Source organism: Stigmatopora argus, chromosome 19 (genome assembly GCF_051989625.1).
Source record: "Stigmatopora argus isolate UIUO_Sarg chromosome 19, RoL_Sarg_1.0, whole genome shotgun sequence".
NCBI lineage: Eukaryota > Metazoa > Chordata > Actinopteri > Syngnathiformes > Syngnathidae > Stigmatopora > Stigmatopora argus.
The window spans coordinates 10,346,890-10,358,674 of NC_135405.1; the positions used below are offsets into that span (position 1 = coordinate 10,346,890).

Below are 11,785 nucleotides of genomic sequence, written 5' to 3' on the forward strand. Positions count from 1 at the left end.
TAACAATCAAGTTTAAAAAATTTATTTACAGGTAAACATTATAACTTTAGCATACTTGGTTGGCATTACATTGAAGTGTTGATTGGTGTAGTCCTTTCTCTGGTTTGTCCACCTGTAGACAAGACATTTTAGTTAAAGGTTCACAAAACAATTTTACACTTAATATTAATTTTTGTAAAATACACTTGGAAAAGAAATTAAAAAATGGGTAATAAAACCTTAGAAAATACAATTAGAAGAAAAATTAAAAACAAGTGGAATAAACACTTGGGAAAGCACTTAGAAAAAAAACTGGGGGTATATACACTTAGAAAATAAAATTGGGGGAATGAACATGAAGAAAGAAAATTTAAAAACTAGTGGAATAAACACTTAGGAAAAAAACTGGGGGTATATACATATAATTTTTTTTTTTAAAGCTGGGGGAATAAATACTTAGAAAATAAAATTGGGGGAAAATGCTGGGGGAATAAACACTTATGAAAAAAGCTGGGGGAATAAACACTTAGAAAATAAAATTGGGAAAAAACTGGGGGTATATACACTTAGAAAATAAAATTGGGGAAAAATGGTGGGGGAATAAACACGAAGAAAGAAAATTAAAAAAACTAGCTGGTTAAACACTTAGGAAAAAAACTGGGGGTATATACATATAATTTTTTTTAAAAAGCTGGGGGAATAAACACTTGGAAAATAAAATTGGGGGAAAATGCTGGGGGAATAAACACGAAGAAAGAAAATAAAAAAAGCTGGGGGAATAAACACTTAGAAAATAAAATTGGGGAAAAATGCTGGGGGAATAAACACGAAGAAAGAAAATTAAAAAACTAGCGGAATAAACACTTAGGAAAAAACTGGGGGTATATACATATAATTTTTTTTTTTAAAGCTGGTGGAAAAAAACTGGGGGAATAAATACTTAGAAAATAAAATTGGGAAAAAATGCTGGGGGAATGAACACAAAGAAAATTAAAAAAACTGGGGGTAAAAACATATATATTTTTAAAAAACTGGAGGAACAAACACTTAGAAAATAAAATTGGGAAAAAAATGCTGGGGGTATAAACACTTAGAAAATAAAATTGGGAATGAATACTTAGAATTCCTGCTCTAACATTAACTGAGATCCTTCTTACCTTAAAGATTTAGTCAAAGAGCTGTGGAAATGAATGGCCAGTGAAACATCACCATGATGATTTAGGCTTTTATTTAGAAGTACAGAGACACCATATGATTCATGTGGGCAACTTGCAAGGAAGATCTCTCAGGCCTGTTGCATGCAAAAAATAGCAAAAGTTAGAATATATAGAATGGAGATTCAACTTTTGGGGGGGGTAGTTTTACCTTCATCTGGCCCAGTCTCCTCTTCTATAACCTCAATAGTGCTCTAGCCATGCTAGAAGAGCTGCATCTTGGTGCTAAACAGGGAAAATTTGCACACACAAAAAGCATAAGTTAACATATATAGAGCCTGGAGATTCAACAGATTGGCTTAGTTGTTTTTTGGGGGAAGTAGTTTTATCTTGATGCTAAACAGGGAAAACTTGATTTAACCAAGGCATTTGGGGGTTGCCAAACAATTACGGGATATAGAAATCTTACAATAAATTTAATAACCGATCAAGATAAAGAATGAAAATTAGTTAGCGAGTGCCAAGTGCTATTTTTCCTTTTCCAGACAAGGCGATTAAATATGCAGACTGATGTTAACAGCTAGGACAAGGGTGTCAAACTTAGGTTGGTTCGTGGGTCGCAATAACATCAACTCGATTTCACGTGGGCCGGACCATTTTTGAAATATATTTTGATATTTTTTTCTATTTAAATTGGATTTTAAAAAACTGTATCAAAAGCCCTAAATATTCGGTTTTTATAGATCTAAAAAATGTTTGTTTGAGCTTTTTTTTTCTTCCTGAGGGAAAATATCTTATAATAATTTGTTTTTAATTTCAAAAGGGAACAAAATATTTTTGGGAATATGTTCAATATTAGAGTGGAAAATAGAATTTTTTAAGTATATTTATTTTTAGATTTTACTAAATGCTTTTTGAACTAAAAACACAAAAAGGAAAAAAATGGAATAAAAAATTACAATTATTGATTTAAAAGGGGGAAAATGAGGAAATATAATATACATGTATAATCTTCATTTGAATTTGATCCTAACAGAAAGTCGGCACTCATGATTTACTTTCTCGGGCCGCACAAAATGACGCAGCGGGACAGATTTGGCTCCCGGGCCGCCGCTTTGACACCATTGAGCGAGGAGAAAGTTGGCTTAATAGTTTTGTATACGGCGATTAAATATACAGGCTGACGATAACAGCTAGGAGAAAGTTGGCTTAACAGTTTCGTAAAAGTGATTTTTTTTGTAAAAACAGAACCATTACAAATCGGCAACGGGTGTTAAGCACTCGCAATGAAAACTATCATTACATCCAACAAACACTACAGGAACTAACTCGAGCCTTTGGATGTCATTCTAGAGTGAGCATTGAACCAGCAAACTGTCGGTTAATGTCTCGGCGTTGTTTGATTAAATTTAAAGTCCTGCTACACGACTCAATAATGGAGAAAACGGTCAACATACCTTTTAAGTAAAATCGTGACGCTAACGCTAATGCTAACTAGTAACATACGGCACACAGCCGGTGAGGAAAAAAGTCGACGGTGTGCTCAACCTGGCATTAAACTACGATCTTTGCTGGCGTTTTGGGATCAATTGATTGCTGGAAAAACGCATTTAAGCCAGTGGATTGCTCTATTCCTTACCTCGTTCGTGCTCGTAGACCGTCAGCGTGGTAAAGGCTCGCCAAAGGGAATGGTTACTGCGCATGCGCTTAATTAACTCGGCTCCGTCTACAATAGGCGTAACCACGCCCATATTCATACGCCATTAAAAGTTTAAAATTTGACACGCAAAGAATGCTTCACTGTATTGTATACAATAACTCAGTGGTGGACCATCAGGGCCTGCAAGGCCTTCTCTGTTGGTCTAAAATAGTATCTGAAACACAGACTGATGTTTATTATATTTAGTCCATGAATATTTATGATGACCATGTATAGTGAGGCTTTTTTCTTGCAAAAATGACCATGTAGAGTTAGGCTTTTTTTCTTGCAAAAATGACCATGTATACTAAGGCTTTTTTCTTGCAAAAATGACCATGTATAGTAAGGCTTTTTTTCTTGGAAAAATGACCATGTATAGTAAGGCTTTTTTCTTGCAAAAATGACCATGTATAGTAAGTAAGGCTTTTTTTTCTTGCAAAAATTACCCTGTATAGTAAGGCTTTTTCTTGCAAAAATGACCATGTATAGTAAGGCTTTTTTTTTAAATGACCATGTATAGTAAGGCTTTTTTCTTGCAAAAATGACCATGTATAGTAAGGCATTTTTCTTGCCAAAATGACCATGTATAGTAAGGCTTTTTTTTTGCAAAAATGACCATGTATAGTAAGGCTTTTTTCTTGCAAAAATGACCATGTATAGTAAGGCCTTTTTCTTGCAAAAATGACCATGTAGAGTAAGGCTTTTTGTTTCAAAAATGACAATGTATAGTAAGGCTTTTTTGTTTCAAAAATGACCATGTATAGTAAGGCTTTTTCTTGCAAACATGTCCATGTATAGTAAGGCTTTTTTGTAAAAATGACCATGTATGTATAGTAAGGCTTTTTTCTTGAAAAAATGACCATGTATAGTAAGGCCTTTTTCTTGCAAAAATGACCATGTATAGTAAGGCTTTTTTTGCAAAAATGACCATGTATAGCAAGGCTTTTTTGTTTCAAAAATGACCATGTATAGTAAGGCTTTTTTGTTTCAAAAATGACCATGTATAGTAAGGCTTTTTTCTTGCAAACATGTCCATGTATAGTAAGGCTTTTTTTTTAAATGACCATGTATAGTAAGGCTTTTTTCTTGCAAAAATGACCATGTATAGTAAGGCATTTTTCTTGCCAAAATGACCATGTATAGTAAGGCTTTTTTCTTGCAAAAATGACCATGTATAGTAAGGCTTTTTTCTTGCAAAAATGACCATGTATAGTAAGGCTTTTTTTCTTGCAAAAATGACCATGTATAGTAAGGCTTTTTTCTTGAAAAAATGACCATGTATATTAAGGCCTTTTTCTTGCAAAAATGACCATGTATAATAAGGCTTTTTTTGCAAAAATGACCATGTATAGCAAGGCTTTTTTGTTTCAAAAATGACCATGTATAGTAAGGCTTTTTTGTTTCAAAAATGACCATGTATAGTAAGGCTTTTTTCTTGCAAACATGTCCATGTATAGTAAGGCTTTTTTTTTAAATGACCATGTATAGTAAGGCTTTTTTCTTGCAAAAATGACCATGTATAGTAAGGCATTTTTCTTGCCAAAATGACCATGTATAGTAAGGCTTTTTTCTTGCAAAAATGACCATGTATATTAAGGCTTTTTTCTTGCAAAAATGACCATGTATAGTAAGGCTTTTTTTCTTGCAAAAATGACCATGTATAGTAAGGCTTTTTTCTTGAAAAAATGACCATGTATAGTAAGGCCTTTTTCTTGCAAAAATGACCATGTATAGTATGGCTTTTTTGCAAAAATGACCATGTATAGCAAGGCTTTTTTGTTTCAAAAATGACCATGTATAGTAAGGCTTTTTTGTTTCAAAAATGACCATGTATAGTAAGGCTTTTTTCTTGCAAACATGTCCATGTATAGTAAGGCTTTTTTTTTAAATGACCATGTATAGTAAGGCTTTTTTCTTGCAAAAATGACCATGTATAGTAAGGCATTTTTCTTGCCAAAATGACCATGTATAGTAAGGCTTTTTTCTTGCAAAAATGACCATGTATAGTAAGGTTTTTTTCTTGCAAAAATGACCATGTATAGTAAGGCTTTTTTCTTGCAAAAATGACCATGTATAGTAAGGCTTTTTTCTTGCAAAAATGACCATGTATAGTAAGGCTTTTTTCTTGCAAAAATGACCAATAAACAATATCCATCCTCCTTTCTTTCCTAGTTCTTTTCTATCACCATTGAAGCTAATGCTGAAAGTCGAGCCTATCCTGTCGCATTTCTAGCAAACGTTTTTATTCAATTTAGTGCTGAAAATGTTGGGTCCCGGTTGTGACAGGCTTGCTTGCTTTGGAGTTGACCAACCTTTCTTAATGATGTACAGCTTTTTTTTCTTGAAAAGTCTGTCTTGAAAATGGCTTTGACAGTAAATCTGCAAACAAATCCATTTCTTCTCCTCCCTCAGCCATTGCGGGTTGACAAAACCGCTATTAATTCAACACAACAATACGTATATTTGCTTGTGCAGCTCGCTACAGATACAGCTTGCTAGCTCTGGCTACTCCACTCTACCACTAGCCAATCATAGGTGAAAAGCAATGACGTATCCCTACGCCTGCGACAAGGCAATGACGTATCCCTACCCCTGCGACAAGGCAATGACGTATCCCTATGCCTGCGAGAAGGCATTGGTGTCACCAAATCAAATTCTGATTAAACTATATAAAGTGTCCATCATTAAATGACAAAAGTTATTCCTATCAGCATTTAGTGGAGTAGTGTTGTGTTTACAACCACTTAATCAATCATAAGAGGGGAAGACTTACTTAGCCCAGAGCAATTTAACAACATGTAACATTTAATATTTGTGTGACTGTTTTTTGCATGAGATATACACTATGGAAGCACACAGTCAGAAAATCAGTATGGACTGAAATTACGCTGAATTGTCTGCAGTAGAAATTGAGCCCAAGGCAGATTTGTCCATTTTTAGGTGTATAACTGGGGGTGACTCATCTGTGTTCATTCTTGTTTGCTGATTATAATGACAGCCAGCGGGGAGCCTGTCTTGGTCATCATAGCATGGCCACCATCGCCTCGATGCTCGTCACTCCTTGTTACGGGAAGCAAAACACGAGTAGGAATGAAACACGGGCCCAGTCAGCCATCGATGTGACCACTGATTCTTCCCCTGTGACTGTTATCTTGCGGCAGCTCTTTTTCCACTGTGCTTTATGGTTGAGGTGATAAGCGACAAGAGGATTTCGTCCGTGCCCGCCTTGGAGAGTAGAGCAATGTTAGTTTTTGTCATTTCGATGTGGTTAAGTGTTTGCTGGGGGAGAGTTTAGCTTGCCTGAAGGTCGGGAAATGATGGTTATCACAATTCCTTGTATGTATGTGTATGTATTTACTAAATAATCTTCTCAAACCTCAACAAAATTGGATGGAGGATAAGTGTTAGAACTTCAGTAGTTTCTGTTTGTGCAGATAGAATTAGAAGTTTTTAGAAAGGCTACTAAGCACAACTCTAGAACTGATGAGTACAGAGGGTTATTCTTTAATGGAAACTCTGACAGAGTCAAATGGTTGGATGGAGGTGCTGTGTGCTGAAAGTACTATAGGTAACTTGAAAATTCTGTTTCTTATCCCTACACCAAAGGCTCCCATATGTCTCTCTTCAAAGTAGAAAAGGGAACTATTCCATGGGAAGTTTTTGATAAGAGTTTAAAAACTGACCTCTCTTTATCTTCCTCTTCTTCTTAATTCCTCTACACTTCCGACACTGAATTTCTTTGAAGCATCAGAGCTCTCCAGTTACTTTGTGTGCTTTGCCACCCCTCACACTAGAGGATGGAGTCTCAGAGCCTAATTAATATTGTCACAATATCTTTTTCATTCCCATAGCGATTATATAATGATAAAACTGCTTAGGACTATAATATATATAAAGAACAACAGACTGAATATAGGTGTAACTTATGCTAACAAATCAGTGTTTATTTGGCTGCATTGCACATAACAAAACATTACTCTAGGTAATGTTTGTTTTTCATGTTTGTTTGTGTAAATAACAAAAGTTTAGGTAAAAATTCATTCAAAATGAGTGAAGTTTTAAGATGAAAGACATAATTTTGAATTTCTGAACACTACAGTTATTCCCAGAGCACTAGTAAATGATCACCCCTTTCATGGTAAACTTATACGCATCCAAAAACTAAAAAAAAATGCAGCAATCATGCAAGATTAAAAGCAATTTAAACACTATAGATAGTTAAACCCTGTATAGTTATGAGAGTAACAACGACATATGTAATGCAATCACAATTATCCTTGTCCTCTCATCCATGTTACCTCACAATTTCAGCCAGGTCGAAAAACTGTCATGCACTCCCTTGGTGACTCCAACTATTCTCAGAAGCTCCAGCTCCCTTCCAGAGCTGGAAATCATCCTAATAACCCACCATCTCTGAAATTAGAATTGTCACTCTGCCCACTCCCCCTCAATATTTCCTGCGTTGGCGCCACTTTGGTGACACTTTCTACCTCCACCAATTGAGCACTGCACTTGACTGGCTCACTTTTCATGCAATGCTCCTTTAGCACAATGATTTTTGTGCCAGTGACAAATGATGTGAAGCGTCGATATGGGCCGATCTCGAATGTAGTCTTTAATCTGAGATCAGCCATTGACCTTCTGCCCAGAAGACTTAACAAAGCGGTCACATGGGTCGCTGTTGCTTGGTCAGCTCGGCCAGTGAGCCTCATTGTAGCATCAAAATGTCAGACTGCCCCACACATGGAAGCCATTTCATCTCACAACAATGAACACTGTTGAGCAAATTCCGACACCAGTGAGATGGCGTCTGTAGTGATACCATTGGCGGCCTCTGAAAATTGCATTTTGCCATCTTTGAAATATCAGATCCCAACTGTTTTATTAAAAATACCAAGACTATACTCTACTCAAGCTCTGCACCTAATCTAGAGTAATTTCTTATTTTGTACTTGCACTAAAACGCTATAGGCTGCTAAGCACTTTAGTCACTTTTTGTACTGGACCACTTATTCATGTTGACTGATATGATTACTTATTGGTGCACTTCATGGTGAAACTTTAAATATACTTCTATAAGACCAGTGGTCTGATATATTTCTCGCTAAGAATAATCTGACACGAGAGGTGAGCATACACGTGGATCAAATGTAGTACAATGGAATTTGAAGGTTTTCAAATCCTTATGCATCATTGATTTTCTTTTTTTTCCCTTTTTTTTTTACCTCTTGGCCATCATTCCTCTGCTTTCTGCGTTTTACCTCACCTCACATTGCTTTTTTTCCCTCATGTATAAGTCATGTGTATGCACTGCAGACAAATTGGCACGATAGTGGAAAGGATGCTGAAGGGAGGGAAAACATGCAGACTGCAGTGAAAGGATGCTAATGAGATGCCAGGGTTGGCTGCAACGTGGTGGCGACACCTTGCTGGAGTCATTACAAGCCACTGGAGGCCATTGCAATCAGGAAAGCAAAAACAAAACACACACAAAAAACTGTCCCATGGTTTGCAGTGGCACAGTAGCAACGCAAATTACATTTGGGAGAGCAGTGTTTGTCAATTATTCTGACTGGGTAATCAGGAATGCTCAGAAATACAAGCACAAATCAAGATGGCAGTATATCCAATATTACACTCCCATCTAGGGTTCAAAAAGAGTTAATACAAGAAGCAGGAAGCTCCTAAATCGTGTAAAAGCCTCTTTTGCAGAACGTAAAAATCCCCATGATGCTGACTATAATTAATTGTAAGTAAATTTAGTTCAGAGGACAGATGTAAAATAAAAATACATTGTATTTTAGATTGTATATTTTATTCTAACATGTTGGACATTTAGAATTTAACTACTGAAATGAATTAAACTCCCCACTTTAATTTATTTTATTTTTTTAACGCTATATAATTCAATTCATTCACAGGTATAACTATAACCAATAACAACCAAAATAAACTAATATGTGATGTTTATTTTAGATCATTTGTTTGGTTATATTTTACTAAACTTTCTTGAACAATTCAGAATTAAAAATAATGTGAAATTATTTTAATATACATTAAAATACTGGTTATTCCTCATTTTATTATAACATAATCATTCATAACTTTCCCTTTGTGTTGTCTTTCTTATACATTACAAGTTATTACATTTTGATTAGTTTTATTGTACATTTTAAATAGTATTATCAGTTGGCAGAACAAAGCTACATTCTTTTCTATAATGTGAATAGAGAAATACTATGTAATGTGTATAATTTCCCACATAGTGGTGCTGCTGAGCCATCTTTGCCACATTGAGCAACTTTAAGTGACTGAATACACAATTTTGGGGGGATTATTGTAGTATATAGGATGGGGGGTGTCTTATTTTAGGGAAAATAGAATGCTTGAGGGGGTGTTTTCTGGGTTATAAGAGTTTTTAGGTTCCCTCCTTCATTCAAGAATCATGCCTGTTGGGAAAAGGGAAGACTTAAATTTGTGAGTGTGACTAGTTATTTGCCTACTCTGTATGGGCCCTGCAATTCACCAAATTCACCTGAATGTCGTTGTGATTCTTTTCCCGTCTTTAACCTTCAAACTGCCTTTTGAGAACACCTCAAACGCTGGAGAAAAAGTGTCTGGGCTGCCTTGGAGAAAAAAAGTCACATTCTTTATGCTTTATAATGCAAATGAAGTGCATAGTTCTCTTTGATCACATTTTCTCTAATGCCTAGGGGTGTTAAGATGAATTTTTGTCCATTTGTATTGAACGCTGCTTGACTTCCAAATTTAAAAAATATAGTTTTGCTTAATCTTAATGCACTAATGCAATAATATTTCTTACAGATTTTGAAAATGGGGTTGAAATAACTGTACCATGATATGAAATATATCATTTGGAGTGATTGCCAATCAATAGTCATTTCTGCAGCCACATTACATTGCTGAAATGAGATTGACAGATGTGTGATGTGAATGTTTCTCAGAGAAATACTGAATAGTCAACTCCTACCAGTCAAGACTGCTGACTCTGGTGGTTCTGATTTTCCGCCGATAGTTGACTGCACCGTGCCTGACAACTTGTCCAATGGGCACAGCCTCTTTTCAGGCTCAATCAGGCAACCTTTGTACTTGTGTAATTTTTTTTCCTCTCTCTTTTTTTTCCAGTGATGGCAGCATATAAATGATCTACTTGGCAAGTGTACATAGGACTGTTCAGCAAACAGTCTTGCTTTAAATTACCCTTAGTATGGTAATAGTGATGGAAGTCCTTCCCCCTGCCTCTTTGCAAATACAGCGTGGTCAAGGTGAGTGGATTCTATCAAGGCAAATGTGAGGAAAAGCACATCTATTTTCTGTAGCTCTTTTCACATTTGAAAGATGAGGGTCCAGGTGGAGTTTGTTAATGGGAAGCAGATACAGTACATTCAAGTCTGCTTGACAGCCAATAAAATGGAACATATTCGTTTGTCAAACCATGTTTGCCACTCAAATTCATACTGGTTAGCATTATTGGAAAGGAAAACATGCGCAAAAAATGACTTGGGACTAGCAGGAATACCCGCAGATTTCTTTCTTACTAAAGCTGCATTCACTGCATGTAGCTCATCAAAGCTGTTAAATTATTAGATGTCTTATATATTTGAAATACTAGATTACTGTTAACTGAAATAGACAGTGACATTCAAACTCTATACTGACTGTCTACTGGAATTATGTAAAGTAAACGTTACATTAATAGACTTTCTAGTTGTCCAAGCATTGGCAAAACGATCAAATAATGACAGCTGTCATGACTTCATGTACATAAAAAAAGAACAAAATCTGACTTAAAAGACTCAAAGCTTAAAGTATTCATACCCGTAATCATCGTCAGCATCCCAATTCAAATGTCAAATAACCATTAACAGGAGCAAATAATTGTCATCAGCTACAACGAACATTTCGTAAAAGCCTCTCAAACACAACTAGCAATGAATTAATACTAAAGAGAAGTTTGTACAGTACATGTAGCACTGGCAGTATTAGTATTCTCATGGGTACTGTTCATGTTCTATCACATTGATGAAATGCTCATTATGTGGGAATGCTTGAACTGCAGCACAACCCCACAATGCTTGACCTTCATGCTCACACAAAAAAGCCAATCCCCCCCATTTGTTTCCTACTCCAGAATGCAAAGCACAATCACGTTTCCCCTGTCACATTTACATGATGATTCCCAATGCCTCAGAAACGAGTGAGTCTGAGGAGTGGAAATGAATATTCATTCTTTCATTCAAAATAAATCATCAGGTGTAGAAATCTGTCTACAGTGGGTGACAAATCCTGAAATAAATTCCCACTTTTTTTCCACTTGCCGCAATGGAACGTTGCTATCCTCGTCAGTGTGGATATATTCCCACTGTTGTGAATTTATCATGCTAGATAAAATCTCCAGAGCTGCTTTGGTTTGGCTTATCACTTAAATGAAATAGACATGCAACTGTGTCATTTTTTTAAAGAGCATTTGCAAAAGGAGACAGTAATGTACCGAGTTATTCTAAGCAGAACTTTAAATTATGTACCATTCAAACTATTTTCACATCTGATCTTAATATAGTTTTACCAACAAATTCCAGGTAATGAAAATTAGACTTTTAATTTGTTTGGACACAAATTAGGATTGGACCTGTGGCCTGCTTGTCCACTATTAAATTAGTAATTGATAGCAAACCTATTCTTCTGGGAAATTATTCTGGATTTGTTTTTAAATTTACAAATGAAACTTAACTTGAATACATTAAGAAGCACACTGAAATAGACTGTAGGTACAAGACTGTTGTGTTGTTAAACATTCTCCAATCGAGGGTGCATTTTTCTTTTTGTGGTAAAAATAGTACATCCATCCTCATCTTAGGAGGCAGGAGTTGATGAAAAACATGCAATATACTTTACTAGCGCTTGGGGGCGTGCTGCAGTTTCCTTACTTGTC

General features: G+C 35.7%; 1 long non-coding RNA gene across 1 annotated transcript; it reads right to left on the bottom strand.

The window, feature by feature from the left end:
• Nucleotides 1–6: 6 nt before the first annotated feature.
• Nucleotides 7–2,995, bottom strand: LOC144064861 (uncharacterized). The gene is made up of 4 exons (XR_013296914.1): nt 2,773–2,995; nt 1,345–1,418; nt 1,137–1,270; nt 7–112 (listed from the first exon to the last, which is right to left on the bottom strand). It is a non-coding gene; the product is annotated as an uncharacterized LOC144064861 (long non-coding RNA).
• Between the last annotated feature and the right edge of the window lie 8,790 nt (nt 2,996–11,785).